Raw genomic sequence first — 9496 nt, forward strand, 5'->3', positions numbered from 1 at the left:
TCCCTGAGATCTTTTTGATCAAGGCTGGTGCTCTACCAGTTGAGCCCCACCTCCCCTTCCAGCATTTTCTGTGTGGAATGAAATCCCTGGTGTCAGGCATGCTAGGCGACCACTCTACCACTGAGCCACATTTTCAGCTAGGATGATTCCTCCCATCCCAAACCCATTAAGGCCATTCCTCAGATAAATAGGAAGTAGGGGCTAGGATGAATATGAAGCACAAGTCTGGTTCACACAGAAATACTGCCCTGCCCCCTCTTGGACCCACTTATTTGAAGATTCTCTTCTACCGTTGAGGAATGAGAGAGGGAGGGGGGAGTCTCGAGAGAGGAGTACCAAGAACAATGGCCCTTTGACTCCATAGCCTACCTCACACAAGTGGTCCTCTAGACTCCAATCTGACTCAATGTGGATTCTACACTGTCTCCTCATCTCTTCAATGCTCAGGATGAAATAAATGTTGACTCTGGCCTCAGGCCACACTCAGGGTTGAAGCTCCTAGTCCCAGTCCGACTTCCATCTCTGACTGCCCCGAGTTAGGCCAGACCCACCACTCACCACAATCTTGGTGGCAATGACGTCATGTATGAATTCCAGAAGATGGTCTGTAGCAATGAGCAGAAGCAACAGAGTTAGCAAGGCAGAAGTATGTGGTAGGGGTGCTTGCTCTGATATCTTCTTCCTTGGAGCCCTCCTGTCAAGCCAGAGCCATGCTAAGCAAAGCAAGGCCAAGGCCAGCGTGTGAGATGAGACGGAGGAACACAGGAATAAAGGAGGTACTGCTTTGTCTTGGAGCACGTGTAAATTACAATTATATTTGACCCATACCTATCCCAAAGCCAACATGCAATGCCTCTCCTTGTTGTTGTTGGCTGTGAGCACTGTCCCTGAGCTCTTTTTCTCAAGGCTGGTACTCTACCACTTGAGTCACAAGGACACTTCTTGTTTTCTGGTAATTCATTGAGGATAAGAGTCTCATACACTTTCCTGCCCAGGCTGGCTTGGCACCATAATCCTCCAGATCACAGCTTCCTGAGTATCTCAGATGACAGGGATGAGCCACCAGTGCCCAGCATGTGATGCCTTTTGAAGGCATCTTGCCGAGTCTGTATAAGAAGCCCCAAAGAGCCTGGATAGACCACAACCAAATCAAGGAGCTGGGATGGGGGAAGGCTGACCTTCTAGCCATACTGTTCCCCAAAATTAAAGATGAAAGGTGGTTTTGTATGCATCCAACACCTAGGCCAACAACCATGAGGTTAGTGGGGAAAACGTGGAGAATACCTAAAGATTGCACTGTAGAAATCTCTGATTTTGCATGCATGTGGTGTGTGTGTGTGTGTGTGTGTGTGTGTGTGTGTGTGTGTGTGTGTGTGTGAACACAGAAATTCGGCAACTTATAACAAAATTGTTTTTCAGGCTCAAATTCTCAATGATCTACACCTCTCCCAAAGGAGAGACTAGCCTCTAAATAGAAATAGACCGCGTCTTTCTAACCCATGTTATTCCGTTCTGCATCCTAGCATGGCTGATAACCCCTTATACAGTACATCCACAATAACCAGTCCAATTTTCTTCTTCCAATTCTGAGAGAGCTGACCAGTGTTACCGAGTTCAGCATGCAAACGAAAGTTTGAGTAAAGCAGAGAAAGACATAAGGCAATGTTAATGAAATGAATCCTAAGATATGTATTCAAATGTTTTTTGTTTACTTTCAAGCGATTGTTTATGACACATTCTTAAGATCAATTCTTTTTTACTTTGTAAGTCCCTCCCCATCGTATAACCACTGCTTTCACTGTATTTCATGTCTGTATAATTTGTGGAGGGGAAGGAGAAAAACAACTCATTTAAATAGTGATACTGTTGGACCCATTGCAAAAATGCGATGTACAAGTCATTATGTCCAAAACGAACTTTACAACTTTGGTTTGTGAGTGGTGAGGGGTATGGGAGTGGGGAGGACTGTGGGGTGGGGCAGGAGGAGGATGGGAAAAGATGAGAAGGGGAAACAAAGGAGGACGTTACAATACTTTATAAAAAATGTACTCATTACCTTGCACATGTAATTGTAACCCCTCTGTACATTGTTTTCACACACAAAAAAATGAACAAAAAATAAATAAATAAATTTAAAAACAAGAAAAGATGGAGCACTCAGAACATGGGGACTTTGAAACAATTTGAAGGCCCCCAAGCAATGAGGGTTCACTTCTTCCCCAAAGGAGGGACACGCCTCCGTAGAGAAATTGACAGCACCAATTTTCCCAAGAAGCTCTGGTCGGCATCCTAGACAAGACAGAAAGTGTCTCATCCTGTCTACAATCAGAGGTTCTGTTTTTTTCCTTACTACTTGGAGGGCTGAAAAGTTTTTGAAATCTCAGGATGTAAAGGACAAGATAAAGCACTCAGACCTTCGGTGAGGTAAACAATATTGTATGGTGCCCAAGTTCTGAAGGCTCTACAATTCCTCAGAGGAGATACAAGCCACTAAAGAGAAATAGACAGCATGGTTCTAGCACAGGCAACAGCGGTCTGCATCCTAGCAGGGCTTGAAGCCCCTTTCGCTGTCCACAGTAACAAGTCCGAATTTTTTCCTTGCAATTCAGGGTGGGCTGACCAGTCTTAGGATGCTCAGGATGAAAACGACAAGATAGAGCACTGACAATTAGGGGAACTTAAAACAAAATTGTTTTATGGCGCCAAGGTTCTGAATGCTCTATACCTTCAAAAAAGAAAAGACCAGCCCCCGAAGAGAAATAGACAACATCGTTCGGTTTCTAGCATCCCCTGTGTGCATTATGGAATGGTTCAAAGCCCCTCTAGGTGTCACCATCCGCAGGACAAATTTTTTCCTTGCAAGTTTGGGAGAGCTGTGGAGGGTTTGAGAGCACAGGATGTAAACAACAAGAGAGGGTTCTCAGAATTTGGGGATCATAAATAAAATTGGTTTAAGGTCTTCAAGTTCTGAGTGCTCTCAACTTTTCCCAAAAGAGAGACAAGCCACTTAGGAGAGATAGAAAGCATTGTTCTGTCCCAGGCAACTGTGCTCTGAATCTTATCAGGGCTTAATGACCCTTTCACTATCCACAGTAAACAGTCCAAACTATGTTCTTCCAATTCTGGGAGAAGTGACCAGTGTTAGGGAGCCCAGTTCCAAACGATAAGATAGAGAATCAGAATATGGGGGACCTAGAACAGTCTTAAGGCCCCCAAAGTAGGAGGGATCTACACCTTCCCCAATGAAGAGACCCCCCTCCAAAGAGACATTCACAGCACCCATCTTTCCCAAGAAGCTCTGCTCTGCATCCTAGCAATATTGAAAGTGTCTCATTCTGTCTAAAACAACAGGTAATTTTTTTTTCCTTTTAATTCTGAGAGAGGTCAAAAATGTTTAGGAACTCAGGATGCAAAGAACAAGATAGAGCACTCAGAACCTCGGCAATTTAAAACATTATTGTTTTACAGTGACCAGGTTCTAAATGCTCCACACATTCCCCAACCGAAAGACAGGGCACTAAGGAGAGTTAGACAGCATCAGTCTATACCAGGCATCTTTGATCTGCATCCTAGTAGGGCTTAAAACCCCTCTCACTGTCCCCATTAACCAGTCCCAATTTTTTCCTTGCAATTCTGGGATTTCTGAGCAGTGTTAGGGAGCTCAGTATGGAAATGACAAGACAGAGCCCTGAGAACTTGGGTAATTTAAAACAGGACTGTTTTTTGGCCCCTCATTTGTGAATACTCTCCACCTTCCATAATGAAGAGACAAGCAATCAAAGAGAAATAGACAGTATATTTCGGTCTGTAGTAGCTCCTATGTGCATCCTGGCATGGTTCACAGCCCCTCTCGGTATCACCAGTCATAGGTCAAAAGTTTTCCTTGAAATATTGGGAGAAGTGAGGAGGTTTTGGGAGCACAGGAAGCAAATAACAAGAAAGAGAACTCACAACTTCCCCCAAAGAGAGAAAAGGCGCTAAATAGAAATATACTGAATTTTTCTCGCCCAGGCAACTCTGGTCTGAATCCATCAGGGCTTAATTTCCCTCACATTGTCCACAGAGCCCAGTGCAATTTGTTTCATCCAATTCTGGTAGAGCTGAACTGTGTTAGCAAGCTCAGGATGCAAACGACAAGATAGAGCACTCAGAAATTGGTGACCTTAAAACAGTTTTAAGGTCCCAAAGTGAGGAAGCTCTACTCCTTCCCCAATGGAGAGACAAGCCTCCAAAGATACATGGACAGCACCGACCTTTTCCACTAAGCATTAATCTACATCCTAGGAAGACTGAAAGTTCCATATACTGTCAACAATAACAGGTCCAATTATATTCCTTGCAATTCTGGGAGAGCTGAAAAGTGTTTGGAAGCACAGGATGCAAACGACAATGTAGAGCAACACAGAAATTCGGCACCTTACAACAAAATTATTTTTCAGTGCTCAAATTCTCAATGATCTACACCTTCCACAAAGGAGAGACAAGCCTATAAATAGAAACAGACCGCATCTTTCTAACCCAGGTTACTCCGGTCTGCATCCTAGCATGGCTGAAAGCTCCTTATACTGTCCATCCACAGTAACCAGTCCAAATTTTTTCTTCCAATTCTGGGAGAGCTGACCAGTGTTAGCGAGTTCAGCATGCAAACCAAAATTTGAGTACATTAGAGAAAGTCAGATAAGGTGATGTTAATGAAATGAACCCTAAGATATGTATTCAAATGTTTTTTGTTTGCTTTCAAGCGATTGTGTATGACACATCCATAAGATCATTTCTTTTTTACTTTGTAAGTCCCTCCCCCACTGCATAACCACTGCTTTCACTGTATTTCATTTTGGTATAATTTGTGGAGGGGAAGGAGAAAAACAACTCATTTAAATAGTGATACTGTTGGACCCATTGCAAAAATGCGATGTACAAGTCATTATGTCCAAAACGAACTTTACAACTTTGGTTTGTGAGTGATGGGGGGTATGGGAGTGGAGAGGACCGTAGGAGGGACAGGAGGAGGATGGGAAAAGATGAGAAGGGGAAAAAAAGCGGGCGTTAGAATACTTTATAAAAAATGTACTCCTTATTTGCACCTGTAATTTTAACCCCTCTTTACACTGTTTTCACAATAAAATAAATGAACTAGTATATAAATAAATAAATTCAAAAACACGAAAATATGGAGCACTCAGAACTTGGGCACCTTGAAAAAGTTTGAAGGCCCCCAAGCAATGAGAGTGTACTCCTTCCCCAAAGGAGGGACACGCCTCCATAGAGAAATTGACAGCACCAATCTTCCCAAGAAGCTCTTGTCTGCATCCTAGCAAGACAGAAAATGTCTCATCCTGTCTCCAATCACAGGTTCTGTTTTTTTCCTTACCACTCGAGGGCTGAAAAGTTTTGAGATCTCAGGATGTAAAGGACAATAAAGAGCACTCAGACCTTCGGTGAGGTAAACAATATTGTATGGTGCCCAAGTTCTTAAGGCTCTACAATTCCTCAAAGGAGATACAAGCCACTAAAGGGAAATAGGCAGCATGGTTCTAGCACAGGCAACAGCGGTCTGCATCCTAGCAGGGCTTGAAGCCCCTTACACTGTCCACAGTAACAAGTCAGAATTTTTTCCTTGCAATTCAGGGTGGGCTGACCAGTGTTAGGATGGTCAGGATGAAAACGACAAGATAGAGCACTGAGAATCTGGGGAACTTAAAACAAAATTGTTTTATGGCGCCAACGTTCTGAATTATCTACACCTTTGAAAAAGAAAAGATCAGCCCTCGAAGAGAAATAGAGAACATCGTTTGGTTTCTAGCATCCCCTGTGTGCATCATGGCATGGTTCAAAGCCCCTCGTGGTGACACCATCCGCAGGTCAAACCTTTTTCCTTGCAATTTTGGAAGAACTGTGGAGCGTTTGGGAGCACAGGATGCAAACAACAAGAGAGAGTTCCCAGAATTTGGGGACCATAAATGAAATTGTTTTAAGGTCTCCAAGTTCTGAGTGCTCTCAACTTTTCCCAAAAGCGAGACAAGCCACTTAGGAGAAATAGAAAACATTGTTCTGTCCCAGGCAACTGTGCTCTGAATCTAATCAGGGCTTCATGACCCTTTCACTATCCACAGTAAACAGTCTAAACTTTGTTCTTCCAATTCTGGGAGAAGTGACCAGTATTAAGGAGTCCAGGTACAAACGATAAGATAGAGTACTCAGAATATGGGGACCCTACAGATTAAGCCGGAAAAACACAAGAAAAATGGCAAATCCGGCTATCTCAATTCCCAATCTTGATAATCAGGGGAAATAACACGTAATGAATAATCCAGAGGATAATTCCCAAATAGCTCTACAAACACTGCTGGCAAACATGATAAATCAAAAGATTGAAAGCATACAAAGGACTCTGTATGAGCGTGATAGGGAGAGAGAAGAGGCAATCCAACAGTTTGTACAGGAATATCATAAGCGTTAGGAAGCTACTCAAAAACTGATACAGGATTTGCGCGAGCAGCTTGAGAATACTCAAAGAGAAAGGCAGTAATGGCGTGAACAGGCTGAAAACACTCAAAGAGAACTACAGGAATCACACGAATGAGAGGAATCTAATCAAAGAGTAATACAGGAATTGAGAGAGGAGGAAGAGAATACACAAAGATCACTAAAGACATTCATGGACTCCATTAACAAAGAGCTGAAGGAAGTCAGAAAGACCAAAAAGGGAATGCTGAATGGAACCCAACAGAAGGAATGGGAGTCTAAGGAAACCATGACCAATCAAGTAAGTGATCTGAGAATAAACACTGAACATCAAATTAAGGAAGTAAAGAAGTTCATACAAGATCTAAAACAAAGTTTCAACAAAGAATTTGAAGCCATGAAAGCTGACCAATTAGAAGGAAAAGAGATAAAAAACAAAGTAGAGAGTCTTGACAGAAGGTTAGACCATGCAGGAGATTGAATCTCAGGGATTGAAGACAGCCTAGATATTATAGAGAAAGAACATACAACCATCCAAGACAAGTCCAAGAAATATGATAGATCTATCCAACACTTGGAAGACATGATCAGAAGGCCTAATCTAAGGATAATGGGTGTAGAGGAGCACCTAGAAACAGAAGTTAATGGCCTAGGAAATTTGTTTAACAGGACCCTAGCAGAGAACTTCCCAAACATGCAAAAAGATAGGCCTATTCAGATAGAAGAAGCTTTTAGAACTCCAAACAGACCAGAACAGAATAGGACATCCCAGTGTCCCATTATAATCCACACAGGATCAACTCAGACCAAGTAAAAGATCCTTAAAGCTGCCAAGGAGAAAAGTTTAATCATCTATAATGGGAAACGAATTAGAATCACCTCAGATTTCTCAGCAGAGACAATCAAAGCAAGAAGAGCCTGGAATGATGTATGCCATGCCCTAAAAACAAACAACTATCAACCAAGAATACTGTATCCAGCTAAACTCTCCTTCATAACTGAAGGCCAAATAAAAACCTTCCATAGCAAAGAAAAATTGAAACAATACATCTCCACCAAACCAGCCCTACAAAAGATTCTTAAAGATGTCTTACAAATAGAAAACCAACAAGACCACAATAAAGACCAAGAAACTGCACCCAAATTGAGAATCCAAGAACCATAGGAAGAACCCAGTTTTCGCAGCCCCCAAGAAGGTGGATAACATGGCAGGAACTCCCAAATACCTCTCAGTCCTTTCTCTTAACGTTAACGGATTGAACTCTCCAATTAAGCGACATAGACTGTCTAGTTGGATTAAAAAACAAGACTCTTCTATCTGCTGCCTTCAGGAGTCACAACTTGCCCATAAAAACAAACACATTTTCAATGTTAAAGGTTGGAACAAAATCTACCGAGCAAACGGCCCGCATAAACAGGCGGGAGTTGCAATCCTAATATCAGATAAAATAGACTTGAAATTAAAATTCGTGAGAAGAGATAAAGAAGGTGGCTACATACTAATTAAGGGATCTCTCCTTCAGGAGGATATTACAATTCTAAATATCTATTCGCCAAACAATGGAGCACCCAAATTTATCCAAGAAACACTACTTTCCTCAAAACCCATATAAATCCAAAGACATTAATTGTTGGGGATTTTAACACACCACTCTCCCCTCTAGATAGATCAACTCCGCAAAAACTCAACAGAGAAACCGCAGATCTAAACAGCTGCATAGATCAACTAGATTTAACAGATATCTACCGAACATTTCACCCAGCAGCATCAGAATACACGTTTTTCTCAGCAGCACAAGGAACGTTTTCTAAAATAGACCACATTTTAGGCCACAAAGCAAACTTGTCTAAATTCAGAAACATTGAAGTTATACCTTGCATTCTCTCTGACCACAAGGGAATGAAATTAGAACTCAAGACCAAAAGCCACCAAAGAAAGTCCGGTATCACATGGAGGCTGAACAACACACTGCTAAACCATGAGTGGGTCATGGAAGAGATTAGAAAGATAATTCAAATGTTCATGCTATTCAACAAAAATGAACACACAAATTACCAGCTCCTCTGGGACACAGCAAAAGCAATACTCAGAGGCAAGTTTATAGCTCTGAGCTCCTACATCAACAATTTGGAGAGATCTGAAACCAACAATTTAAGACACATCTAAACCTCCTTGAAAAAGAGCAGCAAGATAAACCCCAATCCAGTAGACGGAAAGAAATAATTAAAATTAAATCAGAATTAAATGAATTAGAATCCAAAAAAACTATAGAAAAAATCAACAAAACAAAGAGTTGGTTCTTCGAAAAAATTAACAAAATTGACAGACCCTTAGCAAATCTTATCAGAAAAAGAAGAGAACATACCCAAGTAAATAAACTCAGAGATGAGAATGGAAACATCACCACGGAAACAACCAAGATTCAAAACATTATAAGGGAATACTTCTCAAAACTTTATGCTAATAAGTTTGAGAACTTGACAGAAATGGACCTTTTCCTAGCAAATATTGACATGATAAAAATTAAACCAAGATGAGTTAAACCAGCTTAACAGGCCCATATCAAGCATTGAAATAGAAACAGCAATAAGAGACCTTCAAGCTAAGAAAAGTCCAGGACCAGATGGTTTTACAGCGGAATTCTACAAGGCCTTCAAAGCAGAGCTCACACCAGTACTTCTCCAAATCTTCAATGAAATTGAAAGAGAAAGTTCACTACCGAACACATTCTATGAAGCCATCATAACCCTCTTCCCAAAACCAGGCAGGGACTCATCAAAGAAGAGAACAAGAGACCCATTTCTTTGATGAACATTGATGCAAAACTTCCAACAAAATTTTGGTAAATCGACTTCAACAATTCATCCAAAAAATCATACACCACGATCAAACAGGATTCATTCCAGGGATGCAAAGCTGGTTCAATATAAGCAAATCAATTAATATTATTCATCACATCAAGAGGAGCAAGAATAAGAACCACATGGTTATCTCAATAGATGCAGAAAAAGCATTCGACAAGATCCAACA

This window comes from Dipodomys spectabilis, unplaced genomic scaffold, assembly GCF_019054845.1.
Source record: "Dipodomys spectabilis isolate Male_0828 unplaced genomic scaffold, ASM1905484v1 ptg000166l, whole genome shotgun sequence".
Lineage (NCBI taxonomy): Eukaryota > Metazoa > Chordata > Mammalia > Rodentia > Heteromyidae > Dipodomys > Dipodomys spectabilis.